Source organism: Hemiscyllium ocellatum, chromosome 34, assembly GCF_020745735.1.
Source record: "Hemiscyllium ocellatum isolate sHemOce1 chromosome 34, sHemOce1.pat.X.cur, whole genome shotgun sequence".
Lineage (NCBI taxonomy): Eukaryota > Metazoa > Chordata > Chondrichthyes > Orectolobiformes > Hemiscylliidae > Hemiscyllium > Hemiscyllium ocellatum.
In genome coordinates this window covers 5,639,239-5,653,361 of record NC_083434.1, presented here as the reverse complement: position 1 = coordinate 5,653,361, position 14,123 = coordinate 5,639,239, and the positions used below count along the sequence as shown (strand labels likewise).

At 43.3% G+C, this 14,123-nt stretch overlaps 1 protein-coding gene across 2 annotated transcripts in view; it reads left to right on the top strand.

The window, feature by feature from the left end:
* The window catches only part of LOC132832111 (GMP reductase 1), a 121,815-nt gene that overhangs the window by 106,526 nt on the left and 1,166 nt on the right, over positions 1-14,123 (top strand). The gene's annotated exons all lie outside the window — the stretch shown is intronic.

The window sequence follows — 14,123 nt, the reverse complement described above, 5'->3', positions numbered from 1 at the left end:
AACCTAAGGGGCAATTTTTTCACGCAGAGGGTGGTACGTGTCTAGAATGAGCTGCCAGAGGGTGTGGTGGAGGCTGGTACAATTGCAACATTTAAGAGGCATTTGGATGGGTATATGTATAGGAAGGATTTGGAGGGATATGGGCCGGGTGCTGGCAGGTGGGACTAGATTGGGTTGGGATATCTGGTCGGCATGGACGGGTTGGACCAAAGGGTCTGTTTCCATGCTGTACATCTCTGTGACTTCCTGGTCTTCATCTTTGGTGATTGGCTGTCAACCAATAATCGTTACAACCTCATTCACTCACACAGTAACTTTGATTGTCCTTCCTGCACTCTACACCCTGTAAGGATTCCACTCTCCCAGTTCATTTCACAAATTATAATATTGCAACGTTTCACAGACGCAGTTCACTGCTTCCTTTCTTTGTTTCCACTGAGGACACCCTTTGCTATCACTTCTCCTTCCTTCCAAAACCATACTAGTATTTGTTTATTCTCATTTTCCAACTTTCCATCTCAGTCTTCTCGGACCCTCCTTTGACAATGTGGCAGCACGGTGGCTCAGTGGTTAGCCCTGCTACCTCACAGCACCAGGGACCCAGGTTCAATTCCTGCCTCGGGCGACTGTCTGTGTGGAGTTTGTACATTCTCCCCGTGTCTGCGTGGGTTTCCTCTCACAATCCAAAGCTCTACAGGTCAGATGGATTGGCCATACTAAATTGCCCATAGTGTTAGGTGCATCATTCAGATGGAATAGGTCTAGGTGGGTTACTGTGTGGAGGGTCCGTGTGCGCTTGTTGGGCCAAATGGCCTGGTTCCACACTGTAGGGAATCTAATCTTCTAGCTCCAGCATGAAGTCACCATGAGATGTCTGTGAAACTCTACTAGTCTTCCTGAAGACACCTTTATCCCACACACTGTCCTCTGCCAGTCAGCCAATCCTTTATCCATGTCAGTACCTTGCCCTTAACACTATGGGCTCTTACCTTATTTAGCAGCCTCCTGTGCAACTCCTTGTCAAAGGCATTCTGGAAATCCAAACAGATCATATTCACTGGCTCCTATTTGTCTAACTTGCTTGTTACTTTCTCATAGATTTGTCAGGCATGACCTCCCCTTGACAAAATTGTGCTGACTCAGCTCTATTTTACCATCCAAGTACTCTTGCAATCTCATCTTTAATAATAGACACTGAAATTTTATCAGCGATCAAGGTCAGGCCATTCAGCCTCTAAATTCCTATTTTCTACCTCCCTCTCCTCTTAAACTAAGGTGTTACACTAGCCAATTTCCAGTTCTCTGGGACCCTCCCTGATTCAGTGATTCTTGAACGATCACTGCCATGGTCTTTATAATCTCCTCAGCTATCTCCTTCAGAACTCTGGGTGTAATCCATCTCTTAAAGATGATTTATCCACCATCAGACCTTTTAGCTTTCCAGCACCTTCTCTTTAGTGATGGCCACTATCCCTCTTTCTGCCCTCTGACTCTCTTGAAGTTCTGGTATGTTGCTAGTGTCTTCCTTTGTTAAAACTGATGCAAAGTACCTATTTAGTTTCTATGCCATTTCTTTGTTCCCCATTCCTATGTCTCCAGCCTAGTTTTGCAGTGGTCCAATGTTCACTCTTACCTTACTCATAGAGTCATAAAGATGTACAGCATGGAAACAGACCATTCGGTCCAACCCGTCCATGCTGACCAGATATCCCAACTCAATTTAGTCCCACCTGCCAGCACCCGGCCCACATCCCTCCATACAGATCACATCTACTGCTCTGCCCTCATCAATCCTCTTTGTTACTTCTTCAAAAAACTCAATCAAGTTTGTGAGACATGATTTCCCACGCACAAAGTCATGTTGACTATCCCGAATCAGTTCTTGCCTTTCCAAATACATGTACATCCTGTCCCTCAGGATTCCCTCCAACAATTTGCCCACCACCGAAGTCAGGCTCACTGGTCTATAGTTCCCTGGCTTGTCCTTGCTGCCCTTCTTAAACGGTGGCACCACGTTTGCCAACCTCCAGTCTTCCGGCACCTCACCTGTGACTATCAATGATACAAATATCTCAGCAAGAGGCCCAGCAATCACTTCTCTAGCTTCCCACAGAGTTCTCGAGTACACCTGATCAGGTCCTGGGGATTTATCCACCTTTACCCATTTCAAGACATCCAGCAAGATGTCACATCTATTTCCCTACAGTCTATATCTTCCATATCCTTTTCCACAGTAAATACTGATACAAAATACTCATTTAGTATCTCCCTCATTTTCTGCAGCTCCACACAAAGGCCATCTTGCTGATCTTTGAGGGGCCCTATTTTCTCCCTCGTTACCCTTTTGTCCTTTAATGTATTTGTAAAAACCCTTTGGATTCTCCTTAACTCTATTTGCCAGAGCTTTCTCATGCCCCCTTTTTGCCCTCCTGATTTCCCTCTTAAGTATCCACTGCCTTTATACTCTTCTAAGGATTCACTCGATCTATCCTGTCTATACCTAACATTTGCTTCCTTATTTTTCTTAACCAAACCCTCAATTTCTTTAGTCATCCAGACTTTCCTTTCACCCTGACAGGAATATACTTTTTCTGGATTCTCGTTATCTCATTTCTGAAGGCTTCCCATTTTCCAGCCGTCCCTTGACCTGCGAACATCTCCCCCAATTCAGCTTTTGAAAGTTCTTGCATAATACCATCAAAATTGGCTTTTCTCCAATTTAGAACTTCAACTTTTAGATCTGGTCTATCCTTTTCCATCACTATTTTAAATCCAAAGTGCTCCCCCCCCACTGACACCTCAGTCACCTGCCCTGTCTTATTTCCCAAGAGTAGGTCAAATTTTGCACCTTCTCTAGTAGGTACATCCACATACTGAATCAGAAAATTGTCTTGTATGCATATAAACCTTTAACACTATGGCAGTCCCAGTTTATGTTTGGAAAGTCAAAATCCCCTACCATAACAGTCCTGTTATTCTTACAGATAGCTGAGATCTCCTCACAAATTTGTTTCTCAATTTCCCTCTGACTATTAGGGGGTCTATAATATAATCCCAATGAGGTGATCATCCCTTTCTTATTTCTCAGTTCCACCCAAATAACTTCCCTCGATGTATTTCTGGGAATATCCTCCCTCAGCACACCTGTAATGCTATCCCTTATCAAAAATGCCACTCCCCCTCCTCTCTTGCCTCCCTTTCTATCCTTCCTGTAGCATTTGTATCCTGGAACATTAAGCTGCCAGTCCTGGCCATCCCTGAGCCATGTTTCTGTAATTGCTATGATATCCCAGTCCCATTTTCCTAACCCATGCCCTGAGTTCATCAACCTTCCCTGATAGGCCCTTTGCATCGAAATAAATGCAGTTTAATTTATTAGTCCGACCTTGACCCTGCCTGCCGAGTGTTTGACTCACTTCTGTTCTCAACTGTACCAGTCACAGATAGATCTATTTCCTCATTATCTCCTGGGTCTCTCTCACACACACACACACACACACACCCCTTACTAGTTTAAATCCTCCCGAGCAGTTGTAGCATATTTCCCTGACAGTATATTAGTTCCCTTCCAATTTAGGTGCAATCCATCCTTCATGTACAGGTCACTTCTACCCCAAAACAAATTCCAATGATCCAAAAATGTGAATCCTTCTCCCATACACCAGCTCCACAGCCATGCATTCATCTGCTCTATCCTCCTATTCCTGCCTTCACTAGCTTGTAGCACTGGGAGTAATCCAGATATTACTACTCTCGAGGACCTTTTTAAATTTCTGCCTAACTCTCTACTCTCCCTTCAGAATCTCAACCTTTCCCCTTCCTATGTTGTTGGTTCCAATGTGGACAATGACCTCTTGCTGGCCCCTCTCCCCCGTGAGAACATTCTGCACATTTCTGAGACATCCTTGATCCTGGCACCCAGGGAAACAACACACCATTCTGCTTTTTCTCTGCTGGCCACAGAAACATCTGTCTGTACCTCTGATTACAGAATCCCCTAACACAATTGATCTCTTGGAAGCCAACGTACCCCTCGTTGCATTAGAGCCAGTCTCAATACCAGAAACTTGGCTGTTCGTGCTACATTCCCCTGAGAGTCCATCACCCCCTATATTTTCCAAAACAGCATACCACAATGGGTATATCCACAAAAGACTCCTGCACTAGCTGCCTACCTCTCTTACCCTTCCTGGAGTTAACCCATCTATGTGACTGTATCTGAGACTTTCCCCCCTTCCTATAACTGCCATCCATCACATAGTGTTGCTGTTGCAAATTCCCCATTGCTTCTGTCTCTCCATCCGATCCATTTGATCTGATAAGATTCGCATCCAACATTATTTATGGCACTCTTACCTTTTAAGTTACCAAAAACAATTTTTGCTATCTTCTTTTATATTACTAGCTAGCTTGCTCTCATATCTCATCTTATCCCTTATTACTTTTTAGGTTATCCTCTGCTGTTTTTTTAAAGGCTTCCCACTAATCTTCACCACATTGTATGCTTTTTCTGTTGCAGTTGTACTGAGGGAGGATATACCAGAGAGTATGTCCAGTTAAATTATTTGAGGGGAGCTGAGAAAGAAGAAAGGGATAATCAACTTATTGAGATTATACTATAGAGCCCTCAATAGTCAGTGGGAAATTGAGAAGCAAATTTGTAAGAAGATCTCCGTTTTCTGTAAGAATAATAGAGTGGTAATGAAAGGAAATTCCTGATGAAGGGTTTTTGCCCGAAACGTCGATTTTCCTGCTCCTCGGATGCTGCCTGACCTGCTGTGCTTTTCCAGCACCAGTATAATCTTGGGACTGCCATTGTGTTAAGGGATCAGATGGAGAGGAATTTGTTTTTTTTTGTAGATATTTTTATTGAAATTTAACATTTTTGCAAATTTACAAAAATAAACAAAACTCTCAAATACAAACATTGATGTACAATTAAATCATATATACAATAGTCATAATTTAACAAAGAAAAGAGAAAGAAAGAAAACAAAAAGAGGAAAAAAAAAGAAGCGAATAAAGAAAGAAAAAAAAACTCAACTTTCTACTAATCTAACCTATAACTAACCAGAGTGTATACCTAAGTCTCTTACATGCTCGGAATGTATAAACATCAAATATAATAAAACCCGTATTCGCGCAGGATTCCTCTCCCAAGGGGCCCCGGAGCAGCCCGGTCTGAAATCTTCACTAAATAAAAGCCCTTGTTAGGATGGCCGAAATATCTGCATTTATATAATTCAAAAAGGGCTGCCATATTTTATAAAATAATTCAGTCTTTCGGTGCACCATATTTGTGAGGAAGTCAAGGGGGATATATTCCATAATTAATCTGTGCCAATTTGAAAGTCCAGAGGGGGCCCTCAGCCACCCAGTTCACCAAAATATTTTTCCTTGCACAGAAAGAGAGAATAGAAAATAGTCTCTTCCCATGCATATCCAGAGATGAGAGGTTCGAAAAGCCCAAAAGGAGAGATACAGGGTCCACCCTAATTTCTGTTCCTAAAATTTCTGTCAGGGTATTTGCCACTTTAGTCCAGTATCTGCGGATTTTCTGACAAGTCCACAGACAATGTGCAAGAGTACCCACCTCTATTTTGCATTTGGGACACATTGGAGATGCTCCTGCCTTAAATTTTGCCAGTCGAGCCGGTGCTATATGGGCCCTATGAAGTATCTTTAGTTGGATAGCCTGAGTTCTGTTACAGATAGCAATTCTTCTAGCATTTTCCCAAATGTCATTCCACATATCCTCAGAGATTTCTAACCCCAAGTCCTGCTCCCATGTTTTAAGCAGGACATCCCCCTGCTCCTGAGACTCCATCATGTAGCAAATGGTATATAGTACTAACGGAGGATGCCCCCGCTGGTCGTAAGACATTACGTTCTCTGTCTGATTTATAAAGACTATCTATTAATGTAGTCTTCCTCTGTATATAATCTCGAACTTGGAAGTATCGAAAGAGATCCCCCATTAGGTATTCTGAATTTCAGACGCAGCTGCTCAAAGGACATCAGGATCCCATCTTTAAATAGGTCCCCTAAGCATGAGATGCCCCTGGATCTCCAGAGTTTAAAGGTGGCATCTGTAATCCCCGGTTGGAATCCCCATGCGCCTACTATTGGTGCATGGGGGGATGTTTTATGTGAGTTACCCTCATTTTGCCGCATTATATTCCAGGCCTTAATTGTGTTTAATATTATGGGATTTTTACAGTGGTCTGTAATGATTTTCCTCTTACCTGAAAATAAAAGGTTAATAAGTGGGTATTTTACTTGGGAGGCTTCGATATCCAGCCAAATTGATTGTGGAATGGATGAAACCCAATCAGCTATGTAACTTAGTAGGGAGCTTAACTGATATTTCCTAAAGTCTGGGAAGTCCAGTCCTCCCCTTGCCTGTGGAAGCTGTAGCTTCTTCAGCTTAATAAGGGGCCGTCTATGGTTCCAAATAAAGGAGCCCAACCAGCCATATAATTTACGTAGGGCTAGCCTTGGCAGCATCAGCGGGAGCATTCTCATAGGATATAAGAGACGGGGCAGAACATTCATTTTAATTAATGCTATTCTCCCTAGCCAGGAAGTCGGAAGGTCTCTCCGTCGCTGGAGGTCCTGCCTTATCCTTTCCATTAATTGTACAAAATTAGCCCTATACAGCTGATCAAATACTGGCGTGATAAAAATACCTAAATATAAGAAGCCCTCCAGGGACCAACGGAAGGGAAAAGGGGATCCGTCCATTAAGTGGGGTATCATAGCCAGACCACCCATTGGCATGGCTTCCGATTTTGAAAAATTAATTTTATAGCCTGAGAATGCACTAAATGTATTAATAACTTGAATTAGACGAGGCACTGACATTAAAGGATTACTGAGGAATAAGAGAACGTCATCTGCATAGAGGGTAATTTTGTGTTTACCTGTACCAATCCTCGGGGCCGTTATATTAGGATCAGTCCGGATGGCTTCTGCTAATGGTTCGATTATCAGTGTAAACAACAATGGTGAGAGAGGACATCCTTGACGGCAGCCCCTACCCACACTGAAGCCATCCGATCTTAACCCATTAGTAATAACAGCTGCTTTGGGATCACTATACAATGTTGAAACCTATTTGGTAAACACCTGTCCAACGCCAAACCTTTCCAATGTGTAAAATAAATATGACCATTCAACCCTATCAAATGCCTTTTCCGCATCCAATGAAATTACTACTCCTGGTATCTTTCCCTGATGACAGGCTTGGATCATATTCAAGACCCTTCTGATATTATTGGATGATCTGCGGCCCTTAATAAATCCCGTCTGGTCCTCCTTTATAATATATGGCAGTACCCTTTCTAGTCTTAGTGCTAACATTTTTGAGAGAATTTTAAAGTCTACATTTAGTAAGGATATTGGTCTGTAAGATGCACAGTCTTCTGGGTCTTTTCCTTTTTTGAGGATAAGAGAAATATTTGCTTCTTTCAGCGTGGGCGGGAGACAGACCTGACTATGCGCAAAATTATACATATCCATAAGTGGGTCAACCAATATTCCTGTAAATTCTTTATAGAATTCAGCTTGAAAACCATCCGGGCCCGGTGCTTTTCCGCTCTGAAGTTGCCTAATTGCCTCAAGTATTTCTTGGACTGTTAAAGGGGTATTTAGGGCCGACACCTGTTCCGGAGTCAGGCCCGGGAAGGTCAAATTTTTAAAAAATGACTGCATCCTCCTAATCCTATCTTCACAATCCTGCGATCTATATAGTTCAGAATAAAATCGTTTAAAGGTCACATTGATCTTTTTATGATCATGAGTCAGGGTACCTGTACTTTCCTTGATGGTCGGAATAGTTTGAGGGGCTTTCTTTTTCTTTGCAAGAAATGCTAAGTATCTACCCGGTTTGTCGCCATATTCATATAATCTTTGTTTCGCAAATAATATTTCCCTTTTAGCCGTTTGAGTAAGCGCGGTGTTTAAAGCTGTCCTAAGTGCTGTAATCCTCTGCAATTTTGTGATAGAAGATCTATCAGCGTATGCTGTTTCGGCTGCTTTTAGGCGAGCTTCGAGCAGACGCTGTTGCTCTCCCTTCATTTTCCTCTGGGTCGCTGAATAGGAGATGATCAAACCTCATGCATAAGCTTTGATGGTCTCCCACATCATTGACGGATTGCTAGCCGTACCAGTATTAATTTCTAAAAAAGTTTTAAGTTCTTGGGAGAAGTACTTTAAAAATTTGCTATCTTTTATCAGAAAGGGGTCCATACGCCAATGCCGAGCGGATGTCCCATTGTTCTTTACCTTAGTTTCCATGTATACAGTGGCATGGTCAGAGATTGCTATAGTACCTATTTTACAGGTTGCTATAGAATTTAGAAAAATCGATGGGGCAAAAAACATATCAATTCTTGTGTGACATTTATGTGGATTAGAGTAGAAAGAAAAATCTCTACCCTGTGGATGGAGACATCTCCATACATCTACCAATCCTAATTCTTTATTCAGGTCCGCCAATTGTCTAGATCTGGGAGATACTCCAGCGGCACTCTTGGGAATCCTGTCTATTTCCGGATCCATAATACAATTAAAGTCTCCCCCTATAATTGTATGACGGGCACCAAAGGCCATCAGTTTTGAAAAAGCTTCCGTTATGAATTTAAAGGGGTGTGCCGGGGGGCAGTACACATTTAAGATCCCATATTCCTCTCCATTTATGAGGGCTTTAATCAAAATATATCATCCAGATTCGTCTTTTATCTGATTTAGAATTTTCAAAGGGAAGTTCTTCCGGACAAGGATAACGACTCCCCTGCTTTTTGAGTTAAAAGAGGAAAAAAAGGCCTGATCAAATCCGCCCTGTCGTAATTTTAAGTGTTCTTTATCCGACAGGTGTGTCTTCTGTAGGAGAGCTATATCAACTCTCTCCTTCTTAAGATTTGATAATATTTTCTTCCTTTTAACTGGCGAATTACTCCCCCTGACATTCCAGGTGCACCACTTAACCGACTGTTCAGCCATAATCATCTGGACAGATCCGAGACCCCTCGGGAGAGGAAACCCTATCTAGAACATCCCGAGCATGGAGCATACAAGATTTACAAAAGTAAAGACTCTCTGATACACTCAAAACAATATAACAAAAAACTCTTTCCAAGTATAAAAGATATAAAACATTCCGAATTGGAGATTTTCTCCCTTGTTCCCAGGGAGCGTCACTTCCTCTCCCACAGTCCATCTTACCCTCTTCCAACCAGTGCCCCACCCTTAACCCAGGTGTTCCTCAATAAAATGAGAATTCAAATATAATATAAAGCTAGAGTTAACAGTGAACACCCCACCCCCACCCACACCCACATCTAAATATATTTGGGAATATTAATACCATATATAACTATAAGATTACAATCTCAACATGTAATACTTAAATATAATACCACAAAATAACAGGGGAAAGAAAAACGACCCCGCTCCTAAAAACAGAAGTAAAATAGAATAAGGTAACCACCTCACCCCATCAACATTAACCAAACGCCCCAACATATATATATATACATACACACATAGGGGGAAAGATAAGAAAAGATGAAGGGATGTAAACCAAAATAATGGGAAAGGCAGACCAGCGTCCACAATCTTTTACAGTTTAGTTAAGAGAGTCCAAGAATTCCTTAGCCTTCTCCGGTGATCCGAAGTTATATATGGATCCTTCGTGGCTAAGGCGTAGCGTCGCTGGATATCGTAAGGAGTACTGGATATTTAAGTCCCTTAAACGCTTCTTCGCCTCATCGAATGCCTTCCTCTTTCGGACCAAAGCTGGGGAGAAGTCCTGGAATAGCATGATCCTGGATCCTTTGTGGGTCATAGCTTGGGGATCTTTTCCCAGATTTCTTGAGGCTTCCAGGAGCATCTGCCTCTCCCTATAGCTCTGCAGCTGGAACAGGACCGGGCGTGGGCGTTGGGTTGAGCCGGGCCCACGTACTGCGACCCGGTAGGCCCATTCTACCCTTACCTGGCCTGATCCATTATGCAGATTTAATAGTTGTGGCAGCCAATGCTCTCAGAATGCTGTCAGCTGACCTCCCTCTTCCTGCTTGGGCAGGCCCAACAACCGAATATTTTTTCTACGACATCGATTTTCGAGGTCATCAATGTGGTTTTCTAGGTTCTGGACTCGATTCTCGAGAAAACGGATGTGGTCGCCTGCCGATTTTATCGCAGTCTCTGAGGCTGCGGCCTTCGACTCCACCTCTCTGACTCGGCACCCCAATTCCTGAATGTCTCTGCCCTGCTTCTGCAGCTCGGCTGATAGTGCTTCTCTGCTCTGCCGAGACTCATTGATAAAAGCATCAATCTTCGCCTCCCACCTGGCAAACATCTCCTCAAAGCTCATCTTCATTGGTAAATCTCCTGAAGTAGCTGAAGACACCTTTGTTGCAGCTGAAGAGGGAGAGGGTGGGGGAGGGGTCCCTGCTTTCTTAGAGCTGCCTGTTCCCTTCCCTTTACTCATTTTCCAGCTAGTATTAGACTGTTTAAATGTACTAATAGGTAACTATTTAAGGTTAACAACTATTATAAATGGTTTAGTGAGTGTGGTGGGGGTGGATAGCCCACTTTGCCCAAGTTTTGGGTAGAGCACTGTGGACTCAGTCTTGCTGGGTCGCCGCCATCTTGGATCCCCGAGAGGAATTTGTTAAGTGTGTACAAGAAAATTTTCTTATTTAGTATATGGTTGAACCTATTAGAGAAGGAGCAAAACTTGACCTATTCTTGGGAAATAAGGCAGGGCAAGTGACTGAGGTATCAGTAGGGGATCACTTTAGGACAAGTGATTATAATTCTTTTAATTTTAAAATAGTTATGGATAGTTATAGACCTCATCTAAAAGTTAGAGTTCTAAATCGGAGTAAGGCTAACTTTGTTGGTATTAGGCAAGAACTTTCACAGGTTGACTGGGGGCAGATATTCGCAGATGTAGGGACGGTTGGAAAGTGGGAAGCCTTCAAAAATGAAACAAAGAGAATTTAGGGACAATATATCCCTGTTAAAGTGAAGGGCAAGGCTGGTAGAGAGAGAGAATTCTAGTTGACTAGAGAAACTGAGGCTCTGGCCAAGAAAACAGAAGGAAACAAACATCAGGTATAGACAGCATGGTTTGAGTGAGCCCCTAGAGGAGTATACTTAAGGGGGAAATCAGGAAGGACACAAGATAGTTTTGGCAGATAGGGTTATGGAGAATCCAAAGGGTTTCTACAAATACATCAAGGATGAGAGAGTAACTAGGGAGAGAATAGGGCCTCTTAATGATCAGCAAAGCTGCCTACGTGTGGAATCGCAGGAGATCTGTGAGATACTAAAAGGGTATTTTGCATCATTGCTTATTGTGGATAAGAATCGGGAAGCTAGAGAACTGGGGGAAATAAATAGCAGTATCTTGAGTGTCCATATGAGAGAGAAGGTGGTGCTGGACATCTTAAAATGCATTAGGGATACAAGATGTGTCTCGAGCTGCAGCTCCTGGATGCTTGAGTTTTGGAGTTGGAACGGCATCAGGGGACAGAGTGGAGCATTTGCGAGGTGGAGAGTATTGTGGAAAGCACATACAGAGCGGTGGTCACACCGCAGACTCAGGCTCCACAGGCAGGAAGGGAATGGGTGACCGCTAGACAGCAGGAGGGCAAAGTCAGCCGTGCAGGAATCTCCTGGGACTACTCTACTACAAATTGGATACTTTTGAGGGGTATGCCTTCTTGGAATAAATGCAGCAGCTAAATTCATGGCACCACAGTCCTTTCTGCTGCAGAGGGAAGGAGAAATAGACATAGAAATGCTATAGTTATAGGGCATTCAATCCTAAGGGAAATAGATAGGCATTTCTGTGGCCACAAACAAGGGTCTAGAATGGTGTGTTGCCTCCCTGGTACTAGGATCCTGGATGTCTTGGAGTGGTTGCAAGATATTCTGGAGCGAGGGAGCAAATAGCCAATGGTTGTGGTATACATTGGTACTAATGCCATAGGACCTCATCTTTTTTTAAAACTTAAAAGCAAGGTGCGTAGGCTTGGAGAGCTGAAGGTCATGTTTCTATGCTGTATTGTTCTTTGCATAATGTCGAATGAATATCTGGGACTGGACCAGGTGTACCCTAGAACGCTGTGGGAAGCCATTGCTAGGTACCTTGCTGAGATATTTGTATCATCAATAGCCACAGGTAATGTGTCAGATGACTGGCTAGGTTGGCTAACGTGGTGCTATTATTTAAGAAAGGTGGTAAGGAAAAGCCAGGGAACTATAGACCAGTGAGCTTGACATCAGTGGTGGGCAAATTGTTGGAGGGAATTCTGAAGAATAGGATTTACATGTATTTGGAAAGGCAACATGGGGTAGTCAACATGGCTGTGTGTGGGGGAAAATTGTGTCTCACTAACTTGATTGAATTTTTTGAAGTGAAGAGGATTGATGAGGGCAGAGTGATGGACATTGTCCATAAGACATGGATTCAATTCCTGCCTCAGGTGACTGTGTGTGGAGTTTGCACATTCTCCCCGTGTCTGCGTGGGTTTCCCACGGGTGCTCCGGTTTCCTCCCACAGTCCAAAGATGTGGTCAGGTGAATTGGACACACTAAATTGCCTATAGTGTTAGGGAAATGGGTCTGGATGAGTTATTCTTCAGAGGGACGGTGTGGACTTGTTGGGCCAAAGGGCCTGTTTCCACACTGTCGGGAATCTAATCTATATGGACTTCAGTAAGGCTTTCAGTCAGGTTCCGCATGGTAGACTGGTTAACAAGGTTAGATCACATGGAATCCAGGGAGACCTAACTAGTTGGACACAAAATTGGCTAGAAGGTGGGAGACAGATGGTGGTGGTGGTGGTGGTGGAGGATTGTTTTTCGGATTGGAAGCCTGTGCTCACCAGCTCGCCTCAGGGATTGGTGGTGGGTCCACTGTCTTTTGTCATTTAAGTAAATGATTTGGAGGTATGGTTAGTAAATTTGCAGTTGACAGAAATTGGTGGTGTCTTGGACAGTGAGGAAAGTTGCTTCAGAGTACACTAGGACATTGATCAGGCGGGCTGAGGAGTGGCAGATGGAGTTTAATCTAGAAAAATATGAGCTATTACATTTTAGTAGATCAAATCAGGGCAGGACATATATCCTTAATGGTAAGGTCCTGGGGAGTGTTGCCAAACTAAGAACTAAGAACCTGCACTGCAAAGTTTCTTTGAAAGTGGAGTTGCAGGTAGACAGGGTAGTGAAGGTTGCATTTGGCATGCTTACCTTTATTGCTCAGTGCTTGGAGTATAGGAGTTGGGAGTTCATGTTGCAGCCATGCAAAATATTGGTTAGGCCACTTTTGGAATACTGCGTTCAATTCTAATCGCTTTGTTTCAGGAAAAATGTCATATTAGAATCATAGAGCCTCTACAGTGTGGAAAAAAGGCCATTCAGCCCAACAGGTCCACACTGAATCTCCAAAGAGCGTCCCGCCCAGACTAACTCCCTGTGACCCTGCATTTCTGATGGCTAATTTATCTAACTTAGACATCCCTGGACATCATGGACATATTAGCATGGCCAATTCACCAAACCTGCACATCTTTGGACTTTTGGAGGAAACCCAGTTGCCTGAGGGTGGCATTGAACCTGGGTACCTGGCAGTGTGAGGCAGCAGTGCTAACCACTGAGCCATTGTGCCAGCCCACTTGAAAGGGTTCAGAAAAGATTTACAAGAATGTTGCCAGAGTTGGAGCTATAGGGAGAGGTTGAATAGGCTGGGGTTATTCTCCCTAGAGCATCAAAGGCTGAGGAGTGACCTTATAGAGGTTTATAAATGCATGAGGGTCATGGATAGGATAAACAAACAAGGTCTTTTTCCCAAGATGGAGGAGTCCAAAACTAAGGATGAGAGGGGCAAGATTTAAAAAGGGGCAACATTTTCACACAGAGGCTGGTACATGTATGGAATAAACTGTCAGGAGGAAGTGGAGGCAGGTGGTACAATCACAACATTGAAAAAGCATCTGAACGGTCATAGAGATGTACAGCACGGAAACAGACCCTTCAGTCCAACCCGTCCATGCCGACCAGATATCCCAACCCAATCTAGTCCCACTTGCCATCTCTATGACTCTAACTACT